Genomic DNA, 8680 nt, shown 5'->3' with positions numbered 1-8680 from the left:
AAAATTAACAATTGCACTATCCAAATAATTGTAGAGAATGGAAAAAGCCTTCAAAATTCATAATTTTGCAGTGCCAAATAATTGCACAGCATGTAAAAGGTTGGCAATTCCCATGTTTATTGTGAAAAAAAAAAAGCCATTGCTTTAAATAGAATTTTTATTTTTCAAAATATTTGCATTCTTTTTTTAACCTGAAAATAACTTAGTTGTGATCTAAACTGAGAGAAGCCCGTCTAACATATATCAATATTTACATAAAATTTAGTAAGCAACTACATAACATTACTAAAATGAGTTGACATATCTATTTGTAACGTGAGGGGTCCGGCTGGCTGGACTGTGACAACCGAGCGTGACGTGAGAACTTATATGTTTCGAAGGGAAAGTATATCCTTGTCCTTCAGAAATAAAGAGGCAGATTTGTGCTTTAAATAATATATATATATTAATGCAAAAATCGACCATAAAATTCTCAAGTCAGTGTTGAATATCACTTGACTTATAGTCCTAACAATATAAAATTGAGACTGTGCTGACGCACGCGAAGAACCCCAGCTATGATGTATCATGTGACAACATCTTAGATGGAGTTTTTAGTATGCATGGACATCAAACTCGTAGGTGAAGTAAGGTAGCGTGCGCCGGCATCTGATGTCTGGACTGGTAACACGGCGAAGGACGACTTCATTTGGAGGAAGGTAGCATGCGATGACATCTGATGTCTGGACTAGTAACACTGCGAAGGACGACTTCGTTTGGAGGTAGGTAGCATGCGCCGACATCTGATGTCTGGACTGGTAACACGGTGAAGGACAACTTTATTTGGAGGAAGGTTGCATGTGCTGACATCTGACATCTGGACTGGTAACATGGCAAAGGCGCTTCACCAATGGCGCCCCAGACCCGTACGGCCTTTCACGCAGGGATAAGATGTGCACTTTTCTTCATAAACTGCAGTAAACTTGGCTAGGAACAAAGCATCTGAAACCAAGGGACCAATATCTCTGTGTTGCAACATCCTCACTGGGAGAGCGTCTTCATATTCAGTCAACCAAATGTCCACTTAAGAAACTTAACTTAGATAACTTAGAATACCTGTTTTCTTATATAGCCATATATCTCCTTCTTGCCGTCTGGGTAAATTACTTCTTTTTCTGAGAATTTCCTGACACGAGCATACAACATAGCAATTCCCTCCTGTATTGACATGGGAGAGGGAAGGGATTACTTCTTCCACTAATTTCGTAGCCAGTGTGCTTGCTTCCTGGTTTGGCTGAGGAAATGCCTCCACCCACTTAGTGAAATAGTTGCATACAACGAGAATAACACGATCCCCCCCCCCCCCCCCCCCCCCCCCCCCCGTGTTTCTGAAAATGGACCAAGAATATCTACACCTAGGCGCTCCATAGGCGCACCCACCAAAGACTGCTGCAGAGGTCCTCTAAATCTTTTGCCTGTTGATTGATGAGCCTGACACTTCTCACAGAATCGGCACCAAGAAGGCACATCAGCAGTTACCCCAGACCACCAATATCTTTCTTGCATGTGCCCAAGGGTCCTTTTCTGCCCCAGGTGACATGCTGTTGGATCAAAGTGACACCCTTTTAGAATTTCGTTCCTATATACTCTCGGAATAATAATTAAGCTTCATTCTATCTTCCCATCATTGGATTGTTCTTGAGTACATAGTACTTCAGATTTGAGTCTCAACTGCTTCCACTTAGTAAAGTAATGCCACGGGTTGACACCATACGTTGGTGGTTCAGCACTTTCTCACAAGGCTTTGTGCTATATCAGGGTCCTTTTCTTGTTGTTTTAATATTCTGCAGCAGAATCTCAGGGCAAAGAGAGACTGTTCTTACGAACCCCGGTTCTTGGTATAAGTGGTTCTTCCTCACCTTTCTTTTCTTCAGTATTCTGCCTTGTTCTTCCACCTCCTCTGGTCTTCCACATTGGTGACAGGGTCTTGACAGACTGTCTGCGTTCCTGTAACTCCTCCCAGCTCGATGTTCCAATTTAGGTTGGTATTCTTCTACTACCTGGATCCAATGTGCTAACTGACCTTCTGCCTCTTTCACGTGCAAAAGCCAAGTCAACGCAGCATAGTCAGTTCTAAGGGTGAAATCTTGCCCATAGATATTGTTGAAAAATGTTTCATAAAATGCACTGCTGCAAGAAATTCTTACCTTGTTAATCAGTTGTTTCTTTCAGCTTTTCCTAAGGCTTTGCTAGCATAAGCAGTGACTCTCTCTTGTCCGTCCTGGATCTAGGATAGGACTGCTCCAATTCCAAAATTACCTGCGTCAATATCTAAAATAAACCTTCCCTCAGCCCTGGGATAGGCCAGGATCGGAGACTGTATCGGCTTATTTTTCAACTCTTAAAAAGCCTCCTCAATTTCTTGTGTCCAACTGAACTGGTCACCCTTCTTGGTTAACTTGTGGAGTGGCCTTGCTATCTTGGCAAACCCATGTATATATAAATCTCCTGTAATGTGATGATAACCCTAGGAAACTTCTTACATCTGTGACTGTTTTGGGTACTGCCCAATCTTTAGCTGCCTGAATTTTCTCGGGATTCGTCTGTATTCCCTCTGCTTATACGATGTGGCCCAGATAACCGACTTCTTTTTGAAAGAAATGACACTTCTTTTGGCTTGAGTTTTAATTTTGCTTCACATCATCTTCTAAACACCTCTCTAAAATGCTCAAGTTCTTCCTGAAATGTTTTTCCACATATAATAATGTCATCTAAGTAAATCAACAGTGTCTGCCTGTGTAACCCCGATAAAATTCACTCCATAAGGCATTCAAATGTTGCAGGGGCATTGCAAAGCCCAAAGGGCATAACCTGCCATTGGTATAGACCACCACGGACTTTGAATACGTACTTCTCTTTCGCTTCTTCGTCAAGTTCTACTTGCCAATATCCACTGGCAAGGTCAGCTGCTTTCAGAGGTAAGAACCTCTGATTTGATGTTGATGTTAAGTTAACAAAGTTCAAACTGAAGGAAATCTTTGAGAGAAAGCAGTATATATATATTCTCTTTTTATCTTTGTGAACACTATCACAAAGGTGGGACACACTGGAGGGGAACTCTGTAAGGTCACTGTCTGGTTCCTTTGAATGATCATCAGTAATGCTAGCTGAACTGGAAGAACAGCTAGCAGCCTTCCAACCTCTGAATCTATTTCTTCAAGACCTTGACTGTTCCTTAAAGGTCCAAATTTCAATCTAGTGTGGTTATGCAAAAGTTCTTGGTAGAAGTTAAAAACATTTATAGAAGAATATGAACCATATCCAGCTTATTTTTGAGAGAGGGTAACTGAAAGATGCATTTTATTAATTTCACACACACACACACAAAAATGCAAATATGAAAGAGCCCCCTTAAACAGGTTTCACAAATTGTTACCTAATTCATTAATTTCTGTCATTTTAATGAGGACATGGCTTGACACTAAGCATGTTTGAAGTGCATTTCATTAGGATTGCAGTTTGATACAGAATTGTGGTTGTTTCCAAATGCAATTATGTTCAACAGTTTTTTCTTTCTTTTTTATTTCATTCATGAACAGTAGGTCCTTAATGAAGTTTGATAATTGTATGTTAATTTCATTTGTTTTTTTATAATAGATAGTAGGTTTAAAGGTTGTAGTAGTTTGAAAATTGTACGTAAATTGTGTCTTGTTTATTGTATAACTTATGAACAGTAGCTCCTTCAGTAGTTTGAAAATTGTACATAATGAGATGTATACATATCAATCATCAAAAACAAAAAAATAAGAAACCCTCTTTATATGTTTTGGCCATGGTGTAAATATGCTGTTCATTGCTAAGTGCATGGTCTATTTGTTACATGTATTCAAATGGTTTATTTGGTGAGTCTTTTTCATGCTTTTCAGGAACAATATACCTGTTCCTGTAGCATGACTTAATGTCACCATTAGCAAATGATGACTCATAGATAACTTGTAGAGCAAAAAAGCCTTCCCTGCATTTGTATGGTTTAAGAAAACATGCTCTCCCTGCTACAGTGTATGTAGTTAGGCTTCCTAATCTGCTTTCCCAATTCATTTATAGTATTGATTTTAACCTTGCTGTCAATACTGCTTTGTTTTGACAGCTAATTAGGCTTTTGTTCATTCAATATCGACAGAAGGTTTGCTTTGTTACATAACATGTTGTATTTTTATTAGGGGGGCATCTTGGAGATAAGGATGGGTATTATGGTAACTGTGATTCAGAGTTTTTATTTCAATAAACAGATTTTGCATTAAAACTCAGCAATTTGTTAACGTGTGTTTGTGTATGTGTGTGTAACAAACCAAATGTATAACATTTTCAGACACGAAGCCAGAATTTACTTTGTTAAAATGTATTTCTTAGGACATTGTATTTACTGCACCTAACACATTTTTGGATGATAAAAAAGGAATTTTTTGGAACAAGTTTTTAGTGCTGCCAATGCTACCCTTGCCTAAATATCGCATTTTTACCTTAATGTAGATATAAACAATTGACGAAACAGTCATAACTAAATGATACTCAAAATGAATGACAAATACAGTACAAATTTTCTAAAAAGATGAAAACAGAAATTTTGAAAAAAGGATGCTGACATATTAGTTGTGTGGTGATAAGCATTGCAGTTTTTCTGTTCATAAAACCACCCCAAAGTTCTCCAGAGGCCTTTGCAATAACTCTAGATCAATACTCTACTGAGTGTGGCTGCTCTTTCTTTAGAGTGTCTTTGAAACTTGTATTCACATCATTTTTCTTTTGAAAACTTTCTAATTGAATGGTGATTTTGGATTGGTACAGTATGGATGCCATTTCCTGCTTGTTTCAAGTTTAAGCTTCTGCAAATCAATATTTCTAAGAATTATAAAAGAAGCTCTAGTATGTACGATAAAATGTATGAGGTCTCACTGTTGGTAATGTTTTAAAATCAGTTTGATATTATGTAAGAAATCATTTGTACACTTCTTTTGGTGCAAAGGATATTTTATTAATTTTTTCTTTATTATAACCAGATACTAAGGATTCTTTACATATTTTTGATATATTTTTTGTTCTTGGATACAGATAAGATGAAAGAACTTATATTTTGATTTTGGCATATTACTAAAGTTCTGTCTGTAATAATTAGTTTTTTCAAGGGTCACAATCTCAATTGTAGCATTTATAAGTGAATCTATATGTAAGGCACAGGTAGCTTTTTCCAAAACATACACTTGGTCTGCTTCAAGACATTTCAGCCAACATTTTTAAAACAAATACATGCATGCAAAAAAAATACATGCATGATTGATGTCTTTGACAAAATCCTTGCAAGTGTGCTATCGGGTTCCAGGTATTTTGTCAGTTAGCACAGATAACCATGGTGTCCCTAGTAAACTGACAGTCATCCGTGTTGAGTACATCAGTTACACAGGCATCACACCATACAAGTAATTTACAAAGGCAATGTGTGAGAAGACTAAGATAAGCCCTGTCATCTTGGGGGAATTTTACTAGTGTATTGGCATGGAAAGAGCACATACTCATATCTACCACTTCACTAAAAACATTTTGGGTTTAAGCCAAACCTTTTCTCTTGAATGTGGTTCTACTCAACCTGAGCCTCTGTAATTTATCCACTTATTTAAGATTTTTGAATTTGAATAATTGAGTACCTTTCACAAAATAATATTGCCATTGCTGGTGATACTGGAATGCTGCTTTTTTAATTTTATATTCAATGTGTAATAATTGTGCCTTCACATTAAGTGTTAACATTTTGCCATAAAGCAGAATAGGTATGATTACCACAGCTCAATAAATGACCTACGAAAGTGCTTCCTCTCTGTGTATATCATGAAATCAATAAATTCAGGAAGCATGTCCTTCCCCATGGCAAGTTTCAGTTGATTTCATAAACAAGTCTGTTTTGCTTCAATACCCTGAGAGTCATGGTACCATGAATATGCTACTTATTATCAAACATTTGCTTATGCAATACGGGTTAATTCGACATGCAGTTAGCCATATCCCAAGAGGCCATAGGCCCACAGGAATATGGTTCACCAAACATGCATGGAAAGCAAGTGCTTCATTCAATGAACAAAAAAATGTCTCTCAACAATTTCATCATCTGTATGCACAGCAAATAAAATCTATGAAACTTAGGGTATCTCTGAATTTCTTGTAGTGGCTACCAACAATATACCCATTGTCTGCTTTTGGTATCTAATTATGATCCAATACAACCATAACCTCTTGCTGGCCCTATAAGCATATGAATTCAAAATATACAAGAACATGAACAAGAAAACTAAATAATTAATAAGATTTTTAAAACAATAGTTAAAACAGTAATGTACCGTTCTGATGCAAGACTTTCTTGATCAAAAGTATGTGACGGTTAAGTGTTGCATTTACACATCTTACAGCAATTACTTTCTAAGAAAAAATAAGAGAGCAAAGTGATCAAAATTGTTATACATTTCTGTGAGAAACGTTATAATTATTGCACTTCTAGAATTCCATTAGTTTTACAGGAGTGAAAGAAGGTAGAACACAGGGTTTGAGGATTTCTGAAAATTGCAGCAATTGTGCCCCCTAGGGAGATAATGGACTATCAATACTGGCAGTAAATTTCATTTAGTCAGCAAAAGTAGACGTCATTAATACTATGATATGTAAAATTATGCAAATCTAAACAGTTAGGCAAGCTGTTTGCTTTTTGCTGCTCTTCGATTATTTTGGTATTGGTGTAAATGCATGGGGGCTGTTTTATGATATATCGCATATCAAATATCCTGATGGGTCAATACATTTAAAATTCTGAAAGGAATTAGCCACCAAGGCAGTAACCAATATGAAATGCATATTTTAGAGAGGAAATTCTTGAATTATCACCAGAGGTAGAAAATGAGAAGAAAATAGAAGTTTCACTAAGGAAATGAAAAAACTACCAAGGAAATGCAGTCCCATATCACTTGAAGTCTCTCATTGGCAGAATCACACACAAGGAAGACCACATGAAAGAAAATGAGAAAACACTTGATGCCAAGATATGAGATGAAAGGGAATGTTAACACATCTGTACAAATTGTGTTCAAAGGAAATTGAAGGCTTTCTTCGAAACCTGAGGCACATGTTAACTGTTACAGATTGCTTGAAATTTCAGAGGAACCAATGGTAAGTCAAATGCTTTCTCATCAGATGAGATTTGATTATCAGTTTATGTAACACATAGTGTTCTATTTTAGCAGCAGAATATTCATCACATTGTTTTACATGTATCATGAAATTCACATTTTGAAATAAATATTACCTTTTGGGTAGGGACATCCAGAAATTAATTCAATAAATTAAAAACACGGTGTATTGTTAGGACAATCAAAGTGCTTAAACATTCCCTGTATATCTAGCATGTTGCATTAAGTAACACTTTCAACCCAGAAAGTGAGCCAGTACTTAGTAATACAGTAAAACATGCAAGCTTTATCCTCTACCCTAGTTTTCCTTAAAATGTTTTAATTTTTCTTTCTTTTTTAACATTTACATCAACATTTACAGAGTCACCATTAATATTTTGTCAGTGAATATACTTGTACTCTAACTTTGCAGGAAGATGAAATCCTTCTTTTACATGTTGCAACTTGGTTTTCACAACTTTTATTTCAGCTACAAGCTGCAAATTATTTCATACTAATGGTCATTAAAAACTCTCTGTGATCACATACATGAACTGTTAATTTTGTGTAGGAAATCAGTATACTGATGAGCCTTAGATCTTAAATCTCAAACAAAGCCTGTAAGTTTTTTTCTGTACTAAAAATAAATCCTTTATTGGATGTCAGTGGTAGGTCAGCAGTAGGATTGGCAAGTGAGGTTAATTAACAGCTTCTTGTCTGTCAGATGAATTTTCAGAAGTATTTTTATTATTGCAGCAATTTCTGCCAGATCAAGCTATATGTTATCATAGTGTTGCTCGCTCATTTGAATCTCCTTTTACTTCAAGGCCTTAGACAGGGGCAGATCCAGGATAATTTGAAGGGGGGGGGAATAACACGATCCCCCCCCCCCCCCCCCCCCCCCCCCCCCCCCAATGGCATGGTGCATGGTGTTCAGGGCCTGATGAAGGCCCGAAAAATTTTGGTATTTTAGAGGGCAAACGGTGCCATTTTGTATGTTTTTAGAACTGTGATTCAGCCAGTCAAAATTCTTGTGTCAAGAGGTGACCATTGGTATGATTTTTTTCAGAAGCTGAGGGGGGGGGATCCCCCTGACACTCCCCCCCCCCTTTAATCTGCCATTGTTAGCTATTAAACACCATCATTTCCCTTCTTTGCAGTGGCAATTTAGCTAGGTTTTCAGCTGCCAGAGAAAAATTCTTATTTCATGCAATGTGGCAGTTGTTTGGAACAGTTCTGTTCATTTTATATAGATTGGAACAAAATTAGGTAATATCCTTCAAGTCTGATTGGAAGAGGAAGAACATTTCTCTTTTGTTGGTTATAATACGCACATAATTACCAGATTATAAAGACCTATCAAGCTGACTGTACAAAAATGAATGTGTTGTCAGCATTGCTTTATATGTGTAAAATCTATAGTTTTGATCAGACACAGGAAATACTTAACCCAAAATTGAGTATACACTTTATTTGACATGCATTCATCTGAGTGA

The 8680-nt window shown here is 36.8% G+C and overlaps 1 protein-coding gene across 1 annotated transcript in view; it reads left to right on the top strand.

Moving 5' to 3' along the window:
* The first annotated feature begins 6781 nt into the window (after positions 1 to 6781).
* The window catches only part of LOC106179295 (suppressor of lurcher protein 1-like), a 56930-nt gene continuing 55031 nt past the window's right edge, over positions 6782 to 8680 (top strand). Inside the window, exon 1 of the mRNA XM_013562853.2 lies at positions 6782 to 7185. The gene's annotated coding sequence lies outside the window, so the exon portion shown is untranslated. The remainder of the gene's footprint in view (positions 7186 to 8680) is intronic.

The sequence above is a fragment of the Lingula anatina genome, chromosome 1 (assembly GCF_051362555.1).
Source record: "Lingula anatina isolate TDL-2025a chromosome 1, LinAna3.0, whole genome shotgun sequence".
Classification (NCBI taxonomy): Eukaryota; Metazoa; Brachiopoda; class Lingulata; order Lingulida; family Lingulidae; genus Lingula; species Lingula anatina.
Note: the sequence above shows the minus strand (reverse complement) of the source record. Positions and strands in the feature narration are given on the sequence as shown.